This window comes from Meleagris gallopavo, chromosome 2, assembly GCF_905368555.1.
Source record: "Meleagris gallopavo chromosome 2, MGAL_WU_HG_1.1, whole genome shotgun sequence".
NCBI lineage: Eukaryota > Metazoa > Chordata > Aves > Galliformes > Phasianidae > Meleagris > Meleagris gallopavo.
Window position 1 is genome coordinate 12395367 of NC_139405.1, and position 17747 is coordinate 12413113.

Genomic DNA, 17747 nt, shown 5'->3' on the forward strand with positions numbered 1-17747 from the left:
GATGAAGATACCAGCACTTTGCTGTATGGCAAAGGTTGAAAATGTTGAAAATGTGCTTTTATTTTTCATCAGCCACCAAGTGGTGGAACATCCCTGCTTTTATTTCTTGTACATAAGCAAAACGTTTCAGATGAGAAATCTGCCTTAGGTGTCTTCTCTCAAACGTGACCAGGAGTTTTTTGTTATCTCATTGTAACACCTGTCCTTTCCCACATCAAGGAAGGCCCTAGACAAAAGGACGTGCTAAACAAAGTTTGTGAAGAGGAAGAAGCTGGAACGTTCTTGCAGACTGAAGAGAATAAAAGGATTTTGTACAGCTGCCTCAGAACGTAGCGAGCTCAAAGCAGCCAGAAGGACTGGAGTCACCTCTGAGCTTCTTCCTGGACTGTGTCCTGAAGCAGCCTGGAGGGACCCATTCAGAAGAGCTGCCACCACCATCTGCTCAGCTCCTTCAGTGCCACACATTCCTCTTCTTGCTTTAGAAAAAGCTTTGGGGCACCTGATCCCCTCAACAAAAGAAAGGGGAGGAATTGAAATCGGAATCCCAGCTGAATGTTTCCCATTGTTCTTTTTAGTCTTATTAAAAAATAAATAGAATCTTGTCTTCCTTTAGACTTCACAAATGACAAATGTGTTTGCAATGACACAAGAAGAGAAATCCCAGATGCTTCCAGTGCCAGAGAGATTAATAGACTCCTCCCTGCTCTGCAGGACTTCAGTCCTCATTAAGGTCAAGCCAAATTGCCTTACAAACAATTTAGCTATGATCCTCAGCTCCTTGTTTCTGAACAGCCAGATTATGCAGCTATTAATCAGTTTGGCCTTTGCTTCTCACATTCAGAAGATAAACGTACTCTATGCTTGTCCTCTTACTGGATTTCCCAGACACATTGAAATAAAAAAATAAAAAAATCTCATTCCCTGCTAAGGACTGATGATTCTTCATGTTTCATGAAGAATGGAATGCAACTTTTAATAAATTTGTTTGTAATGCACCAATTTCATTTTGCCTTCTCCTGAGGAAGCAAATTTCTATTTGATGGGCTAGAGGACGTGAGAGATTGTTTATCACTGTACGCCTGGGTCCACTGTTAGTTGCAGAGCCATACATTTGGAAGACAGCACAGTAACTGATCTTCAGTTAATTTCCTGGAAAGTCTGAAAACTTTGCTCTGAGTGATCACTGACAAAGATATAATAATAAAAAATACCCAGAGATGGCTAAACTCAGTGTGATAGTTTCCATGAAGATCATTTTGATCAGAGCTCTGCAGGACTTCATTCACTGATACAATAGCACTCTCTCCGTAGGACTGAGAGCAAAAATTCTCTTTTATACCCTGATCAGATTTTAGTGGGGATAGGACTCCTGTAGCTGCATTTAGCTCTCAGATAAGAGAATGGCTCTTTAATAAGAACCACCTGCACATCCGAGGACTGAATCTCACCCAGCAAGGATGTTCAGCGAGGTTTAATTTTGACAAACGATCAAAGGCCATGGCCTTATCTTTCAGTGTGTGCTTCAGCTCCCAATGGATAGCAGGTATGCTCTTGAAATAAAGCTCTGGCTTTCCATTACTGCCATCAAGCAAACTGCATAACCACCCTTTCTTCATTTGTCTTAATTATAAATGTATCTCCTAGCTCATGAAATATAGAAAACTCCTTTCCATAAGTGATTAATGAACTTGCAGATTCTCTTGCAGATATAGTCGATGGCTTTGCAAGGGCTTTTCTGCCAAAAGTCCTGCTTTGAGTACTAATTATTTACATTCCATCTACAGTAGCTGAGTGTTAGGGACAGCTTTGGCTGTTTTGATCATGTTCCCACCAAAACCTGGAATAAGCCTGCAAAGCACCAGCTCTCAGCCTTGTAGCAGTGCTTCACATGGGGATGATTTTGAGGCAGTATAAGAAAGGTTTTGCTGTAAAAGTCTGAAACACGTAAGTATGATGGATCAGCTGGGCTCTGTGTCTGCGGAACTCTGTTTTTCCCATCCACATACAAGGCTCATTCTTACATGCAAATTCTTTCCTACCGAATGCTCATGCATGAAATAAGAATTAATTACATCTTTCTCTATTATACCCCAGAAAGCTCTATTAAACACCTACCACCCACATCCTGGCTTGGAAAATTTGACTGTTACTGAAATAGTTTTACAAAAAGCTTGTTTGCAAATACGGATTAAGTTAGTGCATAGAGTGAACTCAGCATTTTACTTATTTATTTATTTATTTATTTAAGAAACTGGGCAGTTTCCTACTTGCAGTACTTCTGTGTGAGTTACAACAAGCCAGGCAGCATGAGACAGAGCATCTTTCACAGCTAAGGAGGTCAGCAAAGGTCTTCAATTTCATTTTCTGCCACCTGTATTACCAAATCTTGTGATTTTTCCATTAAACTTAAGGTACCTGACACAGCAAGGAAGAGAGCTCAAGTCTTTTCTAAAGAAACAAGATTCTGCAGGATATACAGAAAATATTTTACAGATATTTCATGCCATGGATTAGGGTGATTTATATGAAAAGCTCAAAAAGAGTACTTCAATTTTTTACTTCTTTACAAACACGTCTTGTTCTCTTTGACTTCAAGAAGTCAAAACGCAAGTGAGACCTATATTAATCCTAGCTGTTTCCTCTTCCTGTTCATGGTAAATTCTCAGAATAATAAATGAAACACTATCATTAGGTTCTTGCTGTATCCCAATTTTCCTTTTTAGTTCCAGCTCTAGCTTCATAGTATCCTCATTATCCTTCCTCACTCTGCTCATTGTAGGGAACATTTTAAGCTTTCAGAGATAAAAACAAAAAGCAAAGAACAGCAACAAGAAAACCAGGAGTGAAGAGAGGAAAGGTTGTCGTGGTTTTTTTGTTTTGTTTTTTGTTTGTTTGTTTGTTTTAAAAACCTTACAATTTCTGGGGATGCAATGTTATACTTCTATTTTCTTGTTGGAAGCTAGTATGCAATGTGGAGTACTTGCATTCAATTTTGCATCACTTTAGAGCTCAGCAGCTCAAATAATTAGTCAGTTGAGAATTACTCCAGCTATGCATGTACTATAGAACTGTATGTAGCTGTACATGCCTGCAGACATCTCCAAGTTTGCACTACCTGAGCACAAGGCAGTAGATTTTCAAAAGCTTAGCATGCAGTATGAGGGAGATGTTTTCAGGAGGTCCACTCCTGTTAGATAAACTCCATAAACAATTAGTTTTCTCTTTTAACACTCAGAACTCCTTTTGGGGACTTTTATAGCCAGAATGTCAAAGCTGTTTAGCACCTAAAACAGCCAGTTTGCCTAGAAGTCCTGTTGCTAATTTTAGTGGCTAAATGAGAGCTGACCTCAATCACGTGAGTGAGCTCTCTGGAAACTTCGGACCACAAAGCTTTCATCTAAACTGACTGCTCTTCAGGCAAGCAGTAAATGTCTTCTGACGCCATCCTCCTACTTTGGTATCCTAACATATGCAGGCTGCTTATTTATAGAATGTATGAGCTTCATACACATTGGGCCAAATCTCTCTGGACAAAATCTCATCCTGTTTCACACAGCATGACCAATGGCTTCTCCCAGCTGCCAAGAGCTGAAGGACCAACACACTACACAGGAGAGGGCAAAAGGACCCAGTCAAACCCACAATGAGGGAGCTTTCTGGGAACCGCAACAACTAATAAGAACAAGAGAAGGAGAGAAGAGCTGATCATCCCACTCCATAGGCCCACTTCATAGAAACAAGAGCAGAGGGAAGGTTCCAATGCATCAGTAGCAGAAACTGTTCTCTCAGGTGCAAGGTCGCACAAAAAAACAGAGCCTATACCCCAAATATAGGATATTCAATGTTGGAGACAGTCCCTATGTCCTATGTTTTTTTCAGACAAGTTTTTCTGCCAGAGCTCAAAACAAAAACCAGACAAACGAACAAAAAAAACCCCACAAAACAGCCAAGAGAAACAAACGAAATAATAAAAAATAATCAAAAACCTGAACAAACAGAAGAAACAACACCAGAAGTCAACTCACCAAGTTTGGTGTAGCAGAATTAACAAATAAATCATGAGAAACCAAAGTTAATGCCATTCTATTCCATCTGGATATCAGTAAGAGAAAATGTTTCTTCTTTTGGGGATACATACTTTTTTTTTTTTCTCCCCATGGAAATGAGGAGAATGTGCAAGAACATGAATTAATATAAAGAGAAATCAACATGTAAATCCATCTATCCCCAGGAGAGGTTTGACACACTGCTTTTTGCAGATGCAAAAAAAATGGAGATGAGGTATTTAATTCCAGAGAACAGTAGCCATCATCCATCTGATGAGGCTTCCTCCTCATCAGATACACGCAGGGAAGGCAAATTTCCTTCTTCTAAAGCCACAGTGCGTTCTGGTGGACTCTGAGCTCTAATGCAGGCCAATCATCACATAACTGGCATTCCCAAATGCTTTAAAATCATATTGCCTCCTGCTGGCATTTCAAAATATATGCCTCTAGAGACATTAAAAAAAAAAATATCAAAGATCACTTCCAATTAGATGCAACAAAACCATACCTGACTGGTATGTGTCAAGGTTAAAAATAGCATCAGCCAAAATGGTAAATGCCTGTTGGTTTGTCAGGAACTGAATGCATAGCACCAAGCAAGTGATTATAACAACCTCTGATCAGTGAAGCAGACAATCATTTCCCTTGTTACTTTGCAGCCTGCCCATGTGAACAGTATCAAACAATAATTAAAATCACCCCACTCCCCCACAAAGGGAACACTGGTGGCAGACCTCCTTGTTAACAAGGTAACCTTTGAGACTGTAAGAAGACAAGGAAGCATTTACCAGCCACTGTATCGATAATTATGGGATAAGAAAATTGCAGCTCATCATCTTTTCCAGTGAGAGGAATGAGAAATAAATAAGGCAGGAACATCTCACACCACGTGCAAAGCAAGCAGCCCCTCCAAGGCATCTCCCAGCTAAGGGGGCCCTCTGACAAAAAGGCAACTGTCCATGGAGCTGCTCCTGTGGGGCTGCTCAATACCACAATGGAACATACTTGGTGATTAGCTTAAAGCCTTTCTGCTAGTAACAGGAGGCTCTGTAGCACACAACCCACAGAAACACCCAAACACCCTGGTGAATGTGCTCTGAGAGGCACCCAGAAGGGTGGGCAGCAGTACTGTACACCAGGGCTGAAGTGCTCAAAGCTAGTGATTTCCCCTCCTCAAGGCTTTTCAGACATGCAAAAATGAGGATGCAATACTAAGAATACCTCATGGTAACGTGGTTCACTCCTCTTAATGTTTCCCTTCCTGTGTCACCCATGCAGTCTTAAATGCCTTTCAGTGCTTCATCATACAGCCATCCAACCTTGATGGGAGCAATATGGGAGATGGACCAACTTCCAACTTCTGCCCCATGCCCAGCCCATGGAAAGCTGTATTGCCCCAGACTCCACAAAGCTTCCCATTCCACCCAGGCACAGCTTCACACCAAACTACCAGTTATCTTCTCCATTAATTGTAGGTATCAGTGTGGTTGACAGGACAGCCCTACCACCAAGAGATAATTTAATATGACTAAACCGTAATCAAAGCCTCAATAGTCTCAGAATTTAATCTGTGCAGAAGCAGTAGGATTTATAAAAGGGAAATGACGACCAAGGCTAAGATGAATAATGTTAATTGTAACATTACAGCTAGTTGTAATAGTATAATTAGTTGTGATATCAAGAATTAAAAATTACACTGCTTTGAGTTCCAGGACGGGTGCCAAAAAGGAGCCGTTAGTCACAGAGCAGTTACAGAGTCCATTATCTCACAGACTACAGGGCCCAGAAATGAATCCTGCACATCATAGGAAAACCAAAGCTCAGTGTTTTACAGCAACACAGAGCATTTCATTTCAGCTCTTAAACCAGATCCTTCCTGATTATCAGTGTGCTGTACTTCCCCATTTCCACCTTGAACCCAGTTTGACATGACTCCTGACTGAGCTGCCCTTTTGCTTTGGGAATGGCCCCGGATGGTCTCTTCCAGCCATCAGAGCCTGCTCAGCCCTGGCAACCCAAAACACAACAAAACACCATCTTTTTTTTTTTGTTTGTTTTCTTTCCTTGAAGGGCAAGGTTGCAAGGTGCTGGTCTGGCTTGCCCCACACAACAGGTGCTGCTCCAGTGAGGGATTAAACAGCCCCATTGCTCCTCCTTCAAGACCATATAGTGTGATTAGGTAACACACTTCCAAGCACAAAGTTTGGAAGGTATCCATAAAAGTAGCATTCAGTACTGTAATGTGCAATGAAGAAGCCATACTAAATGAAAATGGTATAACTGAGAAACACTTTTGCTTTTTTAAACCTTCTCACTCGCTGACAGACAGTGAAGCGATTCTTGATAGTCTTTGCTGCAGAAATTATTTTAAATGACCTATACATCAAAAATAAAAAAGCGTGCAACCAAAAAACTCACCAAACTATTCAAAACCTCTCTCCTGATTTTAGGCAGCGATAGAGAAATTAAATGCTTTTTAAGGTTGTGCTTATCCTTTTCTCCTTCATTTCCTCCTATGTACTTTCTTTTCCCTCAGTGCCAAAAAGAAAAAAGGCGTGCTTGTAAAGGAGGAAAACTGGGAAAGAAAAGATAACTCCCTCTAGGGAAAACAGGCAGGAAGGAGTGAATAGAAAGAGCTGTGATTCTTTTTTCCTTTTCAAATTACTTGAGATTGAAATAACCGAGATCTTTTGTCCTCTTTGCTTCCTCCTCTCCATTTTTCTTCCTGCTCTTGGTTGACGCACACCTTCAGGGCGCCTGTTTTGTTGCTGCAGTGCAGAGCCAGAAGATGCTCCCAGGAGGGGTTTTGTGTAGGGCTGAAATCAGCAGCATAGCAGTGCTCTGTTGCTCTTCCTTGAGCACGTGCCATTGCTTTGCGGCTGTGAAGCTGCAGGCTTGCGAGCACTCAGTGTTTTATATGTGGAGAAGGACTCTGCTTAATACATGCGGGAAGCGCTTCCCACATATGTACTGGAGCCCTGGCACAGAGGCAATTAAACACTCCAGGCTGCACATGCTCACACAATTACCTTTTGTGACTGTCACTAAATAAATGCTGCACCGAGCCAATAAATCTTACAGTGGCCTCATTTTGCTAGTGATGACGCCTCAGGCAAGGCCTATGTGCCCCAGAATGGGAAAAGGTTAACTTTTTCTGAAATTCCCTAGTCCCGCTTATCTGCTTCTTCTCCCTAAACATCTGCCAGCACCAGACACCTGTTAGAAATATTGGTTTGTATTGTTGAGGTCCCTGGAATCTATCAGCAAACTGAGAGATTGGTATTGTCAGTAAGTCATTCATTATCCCAGCTATTCAGTTTTGGCTAACCTAAGACTAATCACGTATTTAATTCCTGTCTAGCTGGACCAAACCAATCAAAGAGGAAAAAAAAAAAAAAAAAGACAGGGTAAATATCAAAGATCAATAGGTAATAAGCAAAAACCTCAGAACCTTATCTGAATGCTAACAAAGTAAAGTGAAGGAGATTATTTCCCATCAGGTCATTTTGATCGCCATCATGCTTTCTCCCCAGTTCAACATCTGAAGCAACTTAAATCCATGGTGAAAGCATCAGAGCAGCAGTTTAGCGCTGTATGAAACTCTCCCTCCCCACCTGGCATGGACTCTGTGCAGCAGCTCAAGGTAGAACGTGACAGTAATATTTTCCTGCATGTTTCCTGTGAAATGGGAGCCACAGCTACTGACCTTCCTGGCAAAGAAGCAGTGTTACTGCTGGTTGCTCCCAATGGCCGTCATGGCTATTAAAAGGGGAGCAGAAGCTGATTTCCTTCTGTGAGTCAGCAGCAGAGATAAATAACCTCAATAAACAATGCTGTGCAAACTAGAGAGTAATTACAGGGAACTGGTCATTAAGCTGATACCCACATGTATTGATGGTTCAGGTCCCATGCCATATTCACCTCCTGCTATGGCTTTTCGTAATACTAGACCAACAAAAACATGAGATAAAGAAAGCAAAGGTCAGCAAATTTTCAGCTATAGTCAGATACACCACTTTCAATAACATCAAGGCCAAACAGATACATCAAGAAGTTAATCTCTATTGATGCCAAGAAAGAAAAAAAACCCACAGCTTTACTGGGGTGATACAAGCAATCCCAATGTTTTGTTGGCAGCGAAACAAGCTCAGAGCACAGGCAGTCTGCAAACACCATCAGCTTTGGATCCTGCCAAGGAACTAAGACACCACACCCACCTCCCTGAGACATTCCAGCCAAGGTCTGCTCATAACCATCAAGTTAACACACCTGTAACGAGGAGGAAGCTCGGTAGCAGGAGTAGGCAGGAAAAGAAGAATTGCTGACTTGTCTGTTCCCTTGCCCTGCCCTTATTTATGCCATTCTCTGTCAGTTTCTTCCACGTGGCTCTTCTCTTTACCTGAATTCTCCTTTGTGTATTAGTTGCTTCCTACGCTGGTTACCTGAAAAGAGTCTCAGTGCAGTACTGAGACTCCACTGAGAAGATTTGAACCCTCAGGGTCTCTAACAGAGCTTTAATTCCCCATGTGTGCTGAAATCTGCTATTTCTTATCTTTCTGCAGACTTCTTTACCTGATCATGCCATGATGTTTTGGTCACCCAGGTAACTCATGATAAAGCATGCAAACTGCAGGCTTCCTTTGCTTCTGCAGGTTCAGCTCCAAGCATCTGCCTGTTTCTCAGAGTCTCTGCTGTACTTGCAAAGGTAGAACTCTTTTTTAAACAGTTCTATACACGGCACAGGCACTCCTGGAAGAACTGTACACCATGGTGTTCCCTAGATTAGGAGCAACATTTGGGTTACCTTTGTCTCGATTCTGTTCTTTGCTTCTGAAGCTAATGACAAGTATGGTGTTGGTGGTCTCCATGATCCACGTGGGTCCCTTCCAACTCAGGATATTCTATGATTGCATGATCTGTCCCACAGCCCAGCTCTCATTTCCGATGAGAAGCCCTAATGAAGCAGAGAACAACAGCTACGTGAAAAAGATGTGAAAGGCAAGGCAAGCTTTCATCTTCTGAAAGCTTAAAAATAAACAGTTCAGCTTTCAGCAGACTGGTCTGATTAGAGGCAAAGAAAACTACACTGATTTCCATGGAAATTGACTATTTTGTTGATGCTACTTGATCTTGTTCAAAAGTACTAAGAAAACAAACTGGTGTAATTTCAATACCTGGAAAGCACTAGTACATTTAAAAAATTAAAATTAAATTGATTTCTCTTAAAAGAAAGCTGATTTTTAGTTCCTTAATTGGTGCATTACCACTGGAAATGAAATACACTCTTGTAAGAGCTTGGCAGGAAATCATAGAAATATCAAAATAATGCTACAGCAGAAGGTTACCCACATGGGCAATACCTGTGCAACCAGGTCAAGGACCTAAGATCTTCTATATAACTTCATCTCTAAAACCAGTGAAGAATCTTTCTGAAAGTCATAAATCTTGCTAATGTTTAACCAATTTCAAAATGGATATTACATAGATTCTCTGAAAGAAGGATCAGGCCTTGAATTTTATTTATTTCTAATGCATATGAATTTTTTGTAGGAATAACAATTATCTACACATGCTCTCTAAGCAAAATAAATCATTTGGAGTTCTCATCTTATTACTGTGGTATATATCTCCATAGGGAGGTTGTTGTTTTTTTTTTTCAAATGCACAGCGTCCTATTTCAGTTTAACCCAGACAGTAACAAAATAATCACTTAAAATGGAGCACCCTTGTCATTACCTTCATTGCAATAAGTACTAAATACAGGTATGAACAGTATGCTGCTTTGTTAGTGCAGTTGTTGTTATCTTTATAGACATGCCCTGGGGTAGAATCATCTCCAATATTTCAACACATACCAATGGAATGCTGGCACAGCAGTGTCCAAATGCAACAAATTTGCTAAGAAACAATTATTAAAAAAAAATCCAAAATATTTTTTCTTAGTTAAAATAACACATCATGACAATAACAACAACAAAAAAAATCCATTTCTTCTTCTATATCTTCAAAGTGACATTTCAACATAATCAGTAAACTTATAGTTTCTATTTTGACACTGTGACATTTTTTTTTTGACAGATTTTTCTCTCCCTGTAATTTCAGGTGACACAGCAGCTTGGCTTCAAACAAGAGGCTGTTGTACATTTTGTCATATACTGTATTCTCTTACGTGGCAGGAACTCATGCCACTCATGCCTATATGTTCCAATAGCAATGACCCAAGAAAGAAAGTGGAGCCTGAAAAGATTTGCCCTGATGAGAAGAGCAGGACACAAGCCCCTTTCCCAGAAGTCATTAGGTGTTGATGGTTAATGAGAAATTAGAGTGAGCCAATTAACTGAGGGGCCACGTAAGTACAGCCATCACTAAGGGGATGGGTGAACCGCTGCAAGTAACAACCTGGGTAAGGGCATACATATTCGGTGATGCCATTGCAGAATTCTTCTTGTTTGGACATTTCGGTGTACAGACATCTTTTACTACTTTCTGATGATTTTCTCCTTTCAGATAGGAGTTAATATTAATATTACACCTTCAAAAGCTAGGACAGTGAAGAGCTCCTCCATGTCTGCTACTCTCAGCCATACAGGTTCATGATGCAAACCTGATTGCATTAAGGACTGAAGTTAAGAGCAGCAGATCAATGCTCACGAGAGTTGTTAGGATGAAATATGGATACATCATCCACAAAGGAAAGGAAGAACAAAACGTGTTAATGACAGAAAAGGAACCTATCAGCTATATTTTCATCCACTGTGCTGTGTCTGGCAAAAAATAAATAAATATTGTTGTACTCAGGTAACATCTTCAGTAATTTTACTTTTAGCAGCATCTGAATTTGTATTCAATCAGCAGACCGTATTAAGTGAGCTATTTTTTGGACACCCAGTGGTTTTGACTCTGTATGTGTCCTTCTGTTTCTGGCCTAATGCATTTCTGTTTCAGCACTTGCCGGAAGATACCTGAGGAGAGCAGAGCAAAGCCTGCCAGTCCCACGCTCTGCCCAAACAAGGCATTAGGTATGCATCAGCAACTTTTATTTACAGTCTCTCTTTGAGTATTATTTTCCCCTTTACATCACCTGTACAGCTTGTGCTGCATTTTACCTAGCTAGCTTGGTCTTTGGTCCCTTGCAATATCTACTCTGTGCAGTTGGACATCCTCATTTCACTGTTGCAGCCATGTTAAGAGGCACTGTTGTGTGGATGGTGCTGAGCAGGAACCTCCTTGCAATTTTAAACACATAGCTGGGGAAATCATATTGAGGGGCTTCCAGCATATACTGATAGATTAAACAGCACACCACTATGCTGTTTGGCTTTGTTGTTGTTTTGTTTAGTTAAAGCTAAAATCCTTTTAAAGCAAGACCGTGCTTATTTAATCAGAAGTAATGACAATCGATTTGGACCAGCCCAAAATGCATTCAAATTCAATAAATGCCATGGCCTGAAAAAGAGGCAGACCATCACTGAGCAGAGGAATGCAGCCTGCTTGGAAGACCATGAAGCCATAACCTATAAGGTAGGAGGCTGATTTCCAACAGCCTGACTCAAAGGTAAAGCAATGAATGCAAAATCTTCCTCAGACCATTCAGATACAAGCACTTCAGAGGCACCAGCAGCAGATTAGCTCCCTTCATGATGGGCAATTTTCTGTTTTCAGAAATCCTATATCCAGCTATTTTGGCTGAATCGGTCTTTGTTTTTGACTACAGACCCATAGCACAAAAAGACTTAAATATGGGGCCAGACTGGCTCTTCCTGCCTTCTCTTGTAGGGTTGGAGAGGGTCTTCTCCCAGCTAGCAAAGGATCTCCATTCATGCAAAAACAGTTGCTTTCAGCCCACTTTCTCAAAATCTTGAGTGAATGTGGCTTCCCAGCTCTTACCTTTCTTCTACAAAGGAAAGTTACAGATAAGCAGTATTTAGGTCAGCAAGATTTATAAGCTATATATCAAATCCAACAGACCTCAAACATTTATTTGTTGCTTGCAGACTATAAGCTTAAACATCCCATGAATCCCAGTAGGATTAGTTCCCCATGGGAACTGCTGGGTTTAGTTTCTGTGGCATAGTGGGCTCATCACTGAAGCGCCCCAGCAGTCTCTCTCAGCTGGCATGAGGAGGTAAACTGGGCTGACACATATGACAAAAAATAACAGCGTTTTGTTCACAAAATGCCAGCTTCTGTCACATCAAACTGTGTTATGCGAATGATAGCACTGCTGCGTTCCCTCTGTGCATGATTTTTGCTTTTCTGTGTGTTAGACCAGCTTTGTGTTGTACATCCCTATGCTTTGTCCTCCTTACATGTAGATATTTTAATTCATCAGCTGTATTACCCTTCCCTTGTAATCCCTCAGTTGTCTGGCTTGATGCTTTACACCAGTCATGAAGAAGTTGCCAGTGAGAATTTTTTCAACTACGGAAAGGTCTTCCCCTCCCTGTACACAATCAGATCTTCAAAACAAAAATAAAGTGAGCTTCTGTTTGAAAGAAGCCTCTGAAACAGGAAGGATGCAAACTGCTGGAGTGGGTCCAGAGGAGGGCCACAAAGATGCTCAGTGGGCTGAAGCACCTCTTTCGTGAAGGCAGGCTGAAGGAATTGAACTTGTTCAGCCTGGAGAAGAGAAGGTTCCAGGGAGACCTCACTGCAGCCTTCCAGTATCTGAAGGGAGCTTACAAGCAGGAGGGGGACCAACTTTTTGTCTGATACTGATAAGAGGAATGGCTTTAAGCTAAAAGAGGGGAGATTTAGGTTTGATATTAGGAAGAAATTATTTGCTCAGAAGACAATGAGGCCCTAGCACTGCTGCCCAGAGCTGTGGTACCCCATCCCTGGAGGCGCTCCAGGCCAGGTTGGATGGGCCCTGGATGGCCTGAGCTGGTGGGGGGCAGCCCTGCTCATGGCTGGGGTGGGACTGGGTGGGCTTTGAAGTCCCTTTCAACCCATGAGATTCTATGATTCTACGATAAGCCCCATACATGTCCAATAGCAATTCTTACGAACAAAAAATGGAAAAACTGGTCATGGAGAAACTGTCTCTCTTAGAGGCTGAAAAAATGTTTTTCCCAGATAAATACAAATGGAAAAGGGACAGTTAAGTTCTTGCAGTTCTTCCTATGCTGCAACACAGCAGTGGGGTCAGAAACAATAAGTCTACCTGATGACCTCTACTTACACTATTGGCACAATAGGAAGTACAGAGCTCTTCTAGGGAGATTCCCCGGAATTTGACATCCTCCAAAAGACAGCTGGAAAATTGGGCTTGGAAAAGCTACGTTTTCAGGCATCACACATCATTTGTCTGAGGCCACAATTAAGGGGGGCCGGTGGTAAGTGAGAGGATGTGGAGGACATACAATGGCAGAAGCATGCTGAAATACTGACTCTGCTGTCTGTAATTGTGTAAGTGCTTTCTCAAAAGGATGGGGAGAAATTTCCTAGGAAATTGGCTTTCTGAGGTTATGGAGATAATAACTATTTTCAGAAATCAGCACTGCTGCCAGAAAATAAAGTGGAAAACCTCCCCCACAGAAATGAGAAAAGGCAGAGTCAGGAGTGCTGGAGGAGGAAGAAAATACAGCTATGAGAAAGCTGGGTAAATACTTGGGGAAGTCTCCCTTCATAAAACAATCTGCTGCAGGGAGCATGAAAATTAAGCTGGCTCTTGGAAGAGAGGAAACTCACCAAAGCTGCCTTTTTTTTTTTTTTTTTTTTTTTTTGAGGAAGGGGATTATCTTGGCCTGGTTCCCTACAGCTATTAAACATGCAAGGGAATTTAATTAAATTCTGCTATTTTCCTAATGGTTATGGCTATTCTCCGAGGCTCCCAAGACTTTCCAAATTCTTCAGGATTTGTCTGGAGATGAATTTCTTAATTAACAGCTAGGTTAGGCAAGCAGTGGGGTCTGGATCTTGGTGCCCTGGTCAAATAGCAGCTCTGCTGGCTTATGAAGCATTGACATAATTCTCCTGAGATGCAGACAGCCAAGGAATTTATTTTGCTTGTTCTGTTCTTCCACCTCACCTACAGTTTTCCATTTGGCACAAGCACAGTACTTGCTTGCTTTGTGCCACAAGGAACCCTGTGATGTTGCTGTGCGCTCTGTTTTGGAGGGACCATGTTTCATAGGTTGATCCTTATCTCAGCTTAAAAGCAGGATGTAACACTCAGCCAGCTCACAGGTTAACAGCTTTCCGCTCCTCTGATGGAAAGAGATCCTATGGGACTAATCAAATTGTTTTGGGTCAGAATGTAGGTTTATGATCTGTTCAGACTCCAAAAAAAAAAACCTGGTATCTGGGGCAACACTCATCTATCCCTGGTATTTGCTAGTGTACTTCTGAATACACACAATACATCTGATTTTTTGCAGGTGTGACTTCAAACTGAGTAACTGCTCAGAGCTTCCGGGCCTTGTTAAAACACTCCAGCCTTGAAATTACATAACAGGAAAATGAAAAACAATCTCCTTTTTGGATACATTATGAGCTTATCAATTTTTCTACACAGAAGTTCAGCCAAGTGAACAATAAAAAGTGACCATAGCATCAAGCTGATAATACGACATTCCTACAACAAGATGCAAGCCTTAACCTCTTTCCCCAGCTTCAACTGCTGTGCTGCTCCCCAGAATACTTCATTTGTCAAGAGTCCTCAACTTCTGGACTGCAGATAGGAACCAAAAGGCTAGTCAGGAATTTCACTGCATCTAGGAGCTGGCTGCCAGGTGACACTCACGTGCAACACGTCTCAGAGGGGCCAGGCAGGTCTGGTGGCACAACCCAGGACATGCTCCAGCTGTCACAATCTGCACCACCACACTGCTCAGCACCAACACTCAAAGGCAAAGATACTAATGCTAATGCTACCCACCAGGGCTGCTTCAAGGTGCCCAACCTTAATGCAGCCTGACATGTGGGTATATGCTTAATATTGATGAACAGCTGGACTATTCTTGCTAAACCGTCCTCTACTCCTTCCATTCTTCCAAAACTACTCAATAACTTGAAGCAGATATTTGGAATTGAATTTTCTACTTGCACAGTAGACTTTTACAAGATTAATGGCAAGGAATAAAGAGTGTTAGACAGCAACAGGTATTGCTACAAGCCCTACCAATAACAATTCAGACTGGTGTGCCACATTTTACAGATATATCTATATTAGTAGCTCTCTTACGGTATTTGGCAGGAGATCTAAAGTTTTTATTAACATCCTTTTCTTGCCTCATGAATTAAAACAAACAAAAAAATGCACAACCGCTAAGCAAGATCCTAAGCTGTCATGAATTCTCTCTAGGCATGCTGTAATTGTAAATCTAAGAGGAGCAAAGTGAAGAAACTACAGCTGTAGAGAAGTAAAAGAGAAGCTATTACTGAGTTTTAAAGCAAACAATATCTGTTATGTCCTTCCTGTCGAATGGCACATACCTGAGTGTCCTTTGGCTATTGTGTTTGTTTTTTTCCAAAATTTGATTTGAGTAACTGATTGATTTTTCTTATGGCATGACGTGATGAAATCTGAACTGACGTTACATTTTGCTAATGTACAGCACCCCTGAGCCAATATCAATTTTGTCTGTAATGGCTTTGCAAGGGCAGAGGTCAGTTAGGGGACTTTCCTCTTAACTCCATCAGAACTTCCTGAGTTTTCATGATAGTGTTTTAAATAAATCAGACTTCCACACTTCAAGAAGAGAGTTCAAGAAGAGATTATGAAAGGTTTCTCATACCAAATAAAGAACAATTTTTAGTTGAATGATATTTTAATAAAAAATGATCAGGAATGATGTGATTCAGTTCTTGAATGTGAGTAGAGTGAACATAAAATCTGTTGGGTATACATTGACCACTTTCCAAAGCTTGGAAAGACTTAGATTGAAAAGTTATAATTTGTAGATGTATAACTCATACCATGTTGCTGCATTCATCCAACCATTTTGCGTACTTTTCACCTTCATTTTGGATTGCATTTCCCCTTAAATTCAGACTAGCTGAAGGCTCTTTCAGCACAATAACCTGCCATATGTACACTGTACTTGGGGAAAATGGTATCACACATTGCACATCTCAGCTGACTGTTCTGTTAACTGATTCTCCACTCTTTGGGAATAACGCTGCCTGATGTGAAGAACTAAGGTCATGGCCCTTCTTCCCTTCCAGTCTCCTCCTTCCTTTTTGGGAAAGACTATAACTTGGAACTTCTCAGGAAAGAGGATGCTGCTGTGGCATCCCCCTATGCCCCTAGATGAAGGCTGTGCCTCCCAGCCTTACCAGGAGGAAAGTCCACTTCAGGGCAATTTTGGTACTTCTTTGTTTCCACAGCACTTGGCAACGTTGTCAGCTCATTGCCCACTGCAAGCAACCTCCCTGGAAGGATGTCAGCCTGGGACAAATACATTTCCATACACTGTCAGGATGAATTTCACTTACCAAGAATTGCAGCAATGTGAATTTGAATTCGCTTGACTGATAGACGAGGTAGAAAAAGCTATTATTTTACAAATACTGGACAGACTACTCTGTGAAAGTCTTTAATTACTATTATTATGGTTTACTGAGTCTTTTTGGGCTCCTACACTTCCCTGTAATTTTAGCTGAGTCCACTCAAATTCTATTATCTAAGGAGGTTTTCCCACACAACATCTGACAGATCATCCCTAATAACGCACAAAGAACGCACAAAGTTATCAGCTTGACGGGCACCACCTTTTTATTCTCTTTTTATTTATTTTTTGGCTCAGAGTATGACACAAAGCAAGCTAAGTCTCTTCTGCTTCTGCCTCTGATGAGGTAGAAATCATCCTTGGGATGAGGACTCACAAATGGTATTAAATCAGGGTAGGGGGAAATGTGGATGAGCTCTTTAGATAGGCTTTCTACAGCACCACCAGCACCCACTAAATCTTCCCCCTTTTTTCTCAACTGACAGCTGCTTCCCACCATTTCTGTGTATTTTTGCTAGATTAGATTTACTTCTGTATATACACATTTATCATGCAGCTGAATCAGTCTCGAGTTCTCACACAACTACAGATGCAAAATACTGTACTTCTTACATGGAGTGATCCAGGGCGGCTCCAGCTGAGCTGACCTTGGAATGCATTTGGACTGAAACAGGCTAGGGAGTCACTGCCTGATGCTTTCTGCCCCATAATGATATGAATGAAACCTCCAGCTATATACCAGTGTCCAGAAGACACTATTGGTATAGTGAGATCACAGAATCATAGAAACATTAAGGTTGGAAAAGACCACTAGGATCGTCATATCAACATTCACTTATCCCCACCATGTCCACTAATCACATCCCTTAGTGCCACAACTCCACAGTTCTTGAGCACCTCTAGGGATGGTGACTCTACCACCTCCTTGTGCAGCCTGTGCCAGTGAATTATTACTCTTTCAGAGAATAAATTCTTGCTAATATCCAACCTGAACCTCCCCTAGAGAAATTTGAAGCCAATCCCTCTTGTCCTGTTACTGTCACTGGGGAGAAGAGACTGACCCCCACCTCTCTACAGCCTCCTTACAGACAGTTATAGAGAACAATAAGGCCTCCTTTGAGATCCCTCTTTCCATTCTAGACATTGCCAGTTCCCTCAGACAGTCCTCATAAGACTTGTGCTCCAGACCCCTGATACTACAACACAGTGTAAGCATGCATCAGTTCCAGATGTCACCCTTTACTTGGCC

The 17747-nt window shown here is 41.4% G+C and overlaps 1 protein-coding gene across 7 annotated transcripts in view; it reads right to left on the reverse strand.

Annotated features, from left to right (window-relative positions):
• The window catches only part of SPTLC3 (serine palmitoyltransferase long chain base subunit 3), a 292640-nt gene that overhangs the window by 218847 nt on the left and 56046 nt on the right, over positions 1–17747 (reverse strand). For 6 of the 7 annotated variants that reach the window (XM_085218945.1, XM_085218943.1, XM_085218944.1 and 3 more), the window contains one exon: positions 8851–9000. The gene's annotated coding sequence lies outside the window, so the exon portion shown is untranslated. Of the gene's footprint in view, positions 1–7932; positions 7992–8850; positions 9001–17747 lie in introns of all 7 variants that reach the window. The other variant, XM_085218941.1, reaches the window with a different exon arrangement.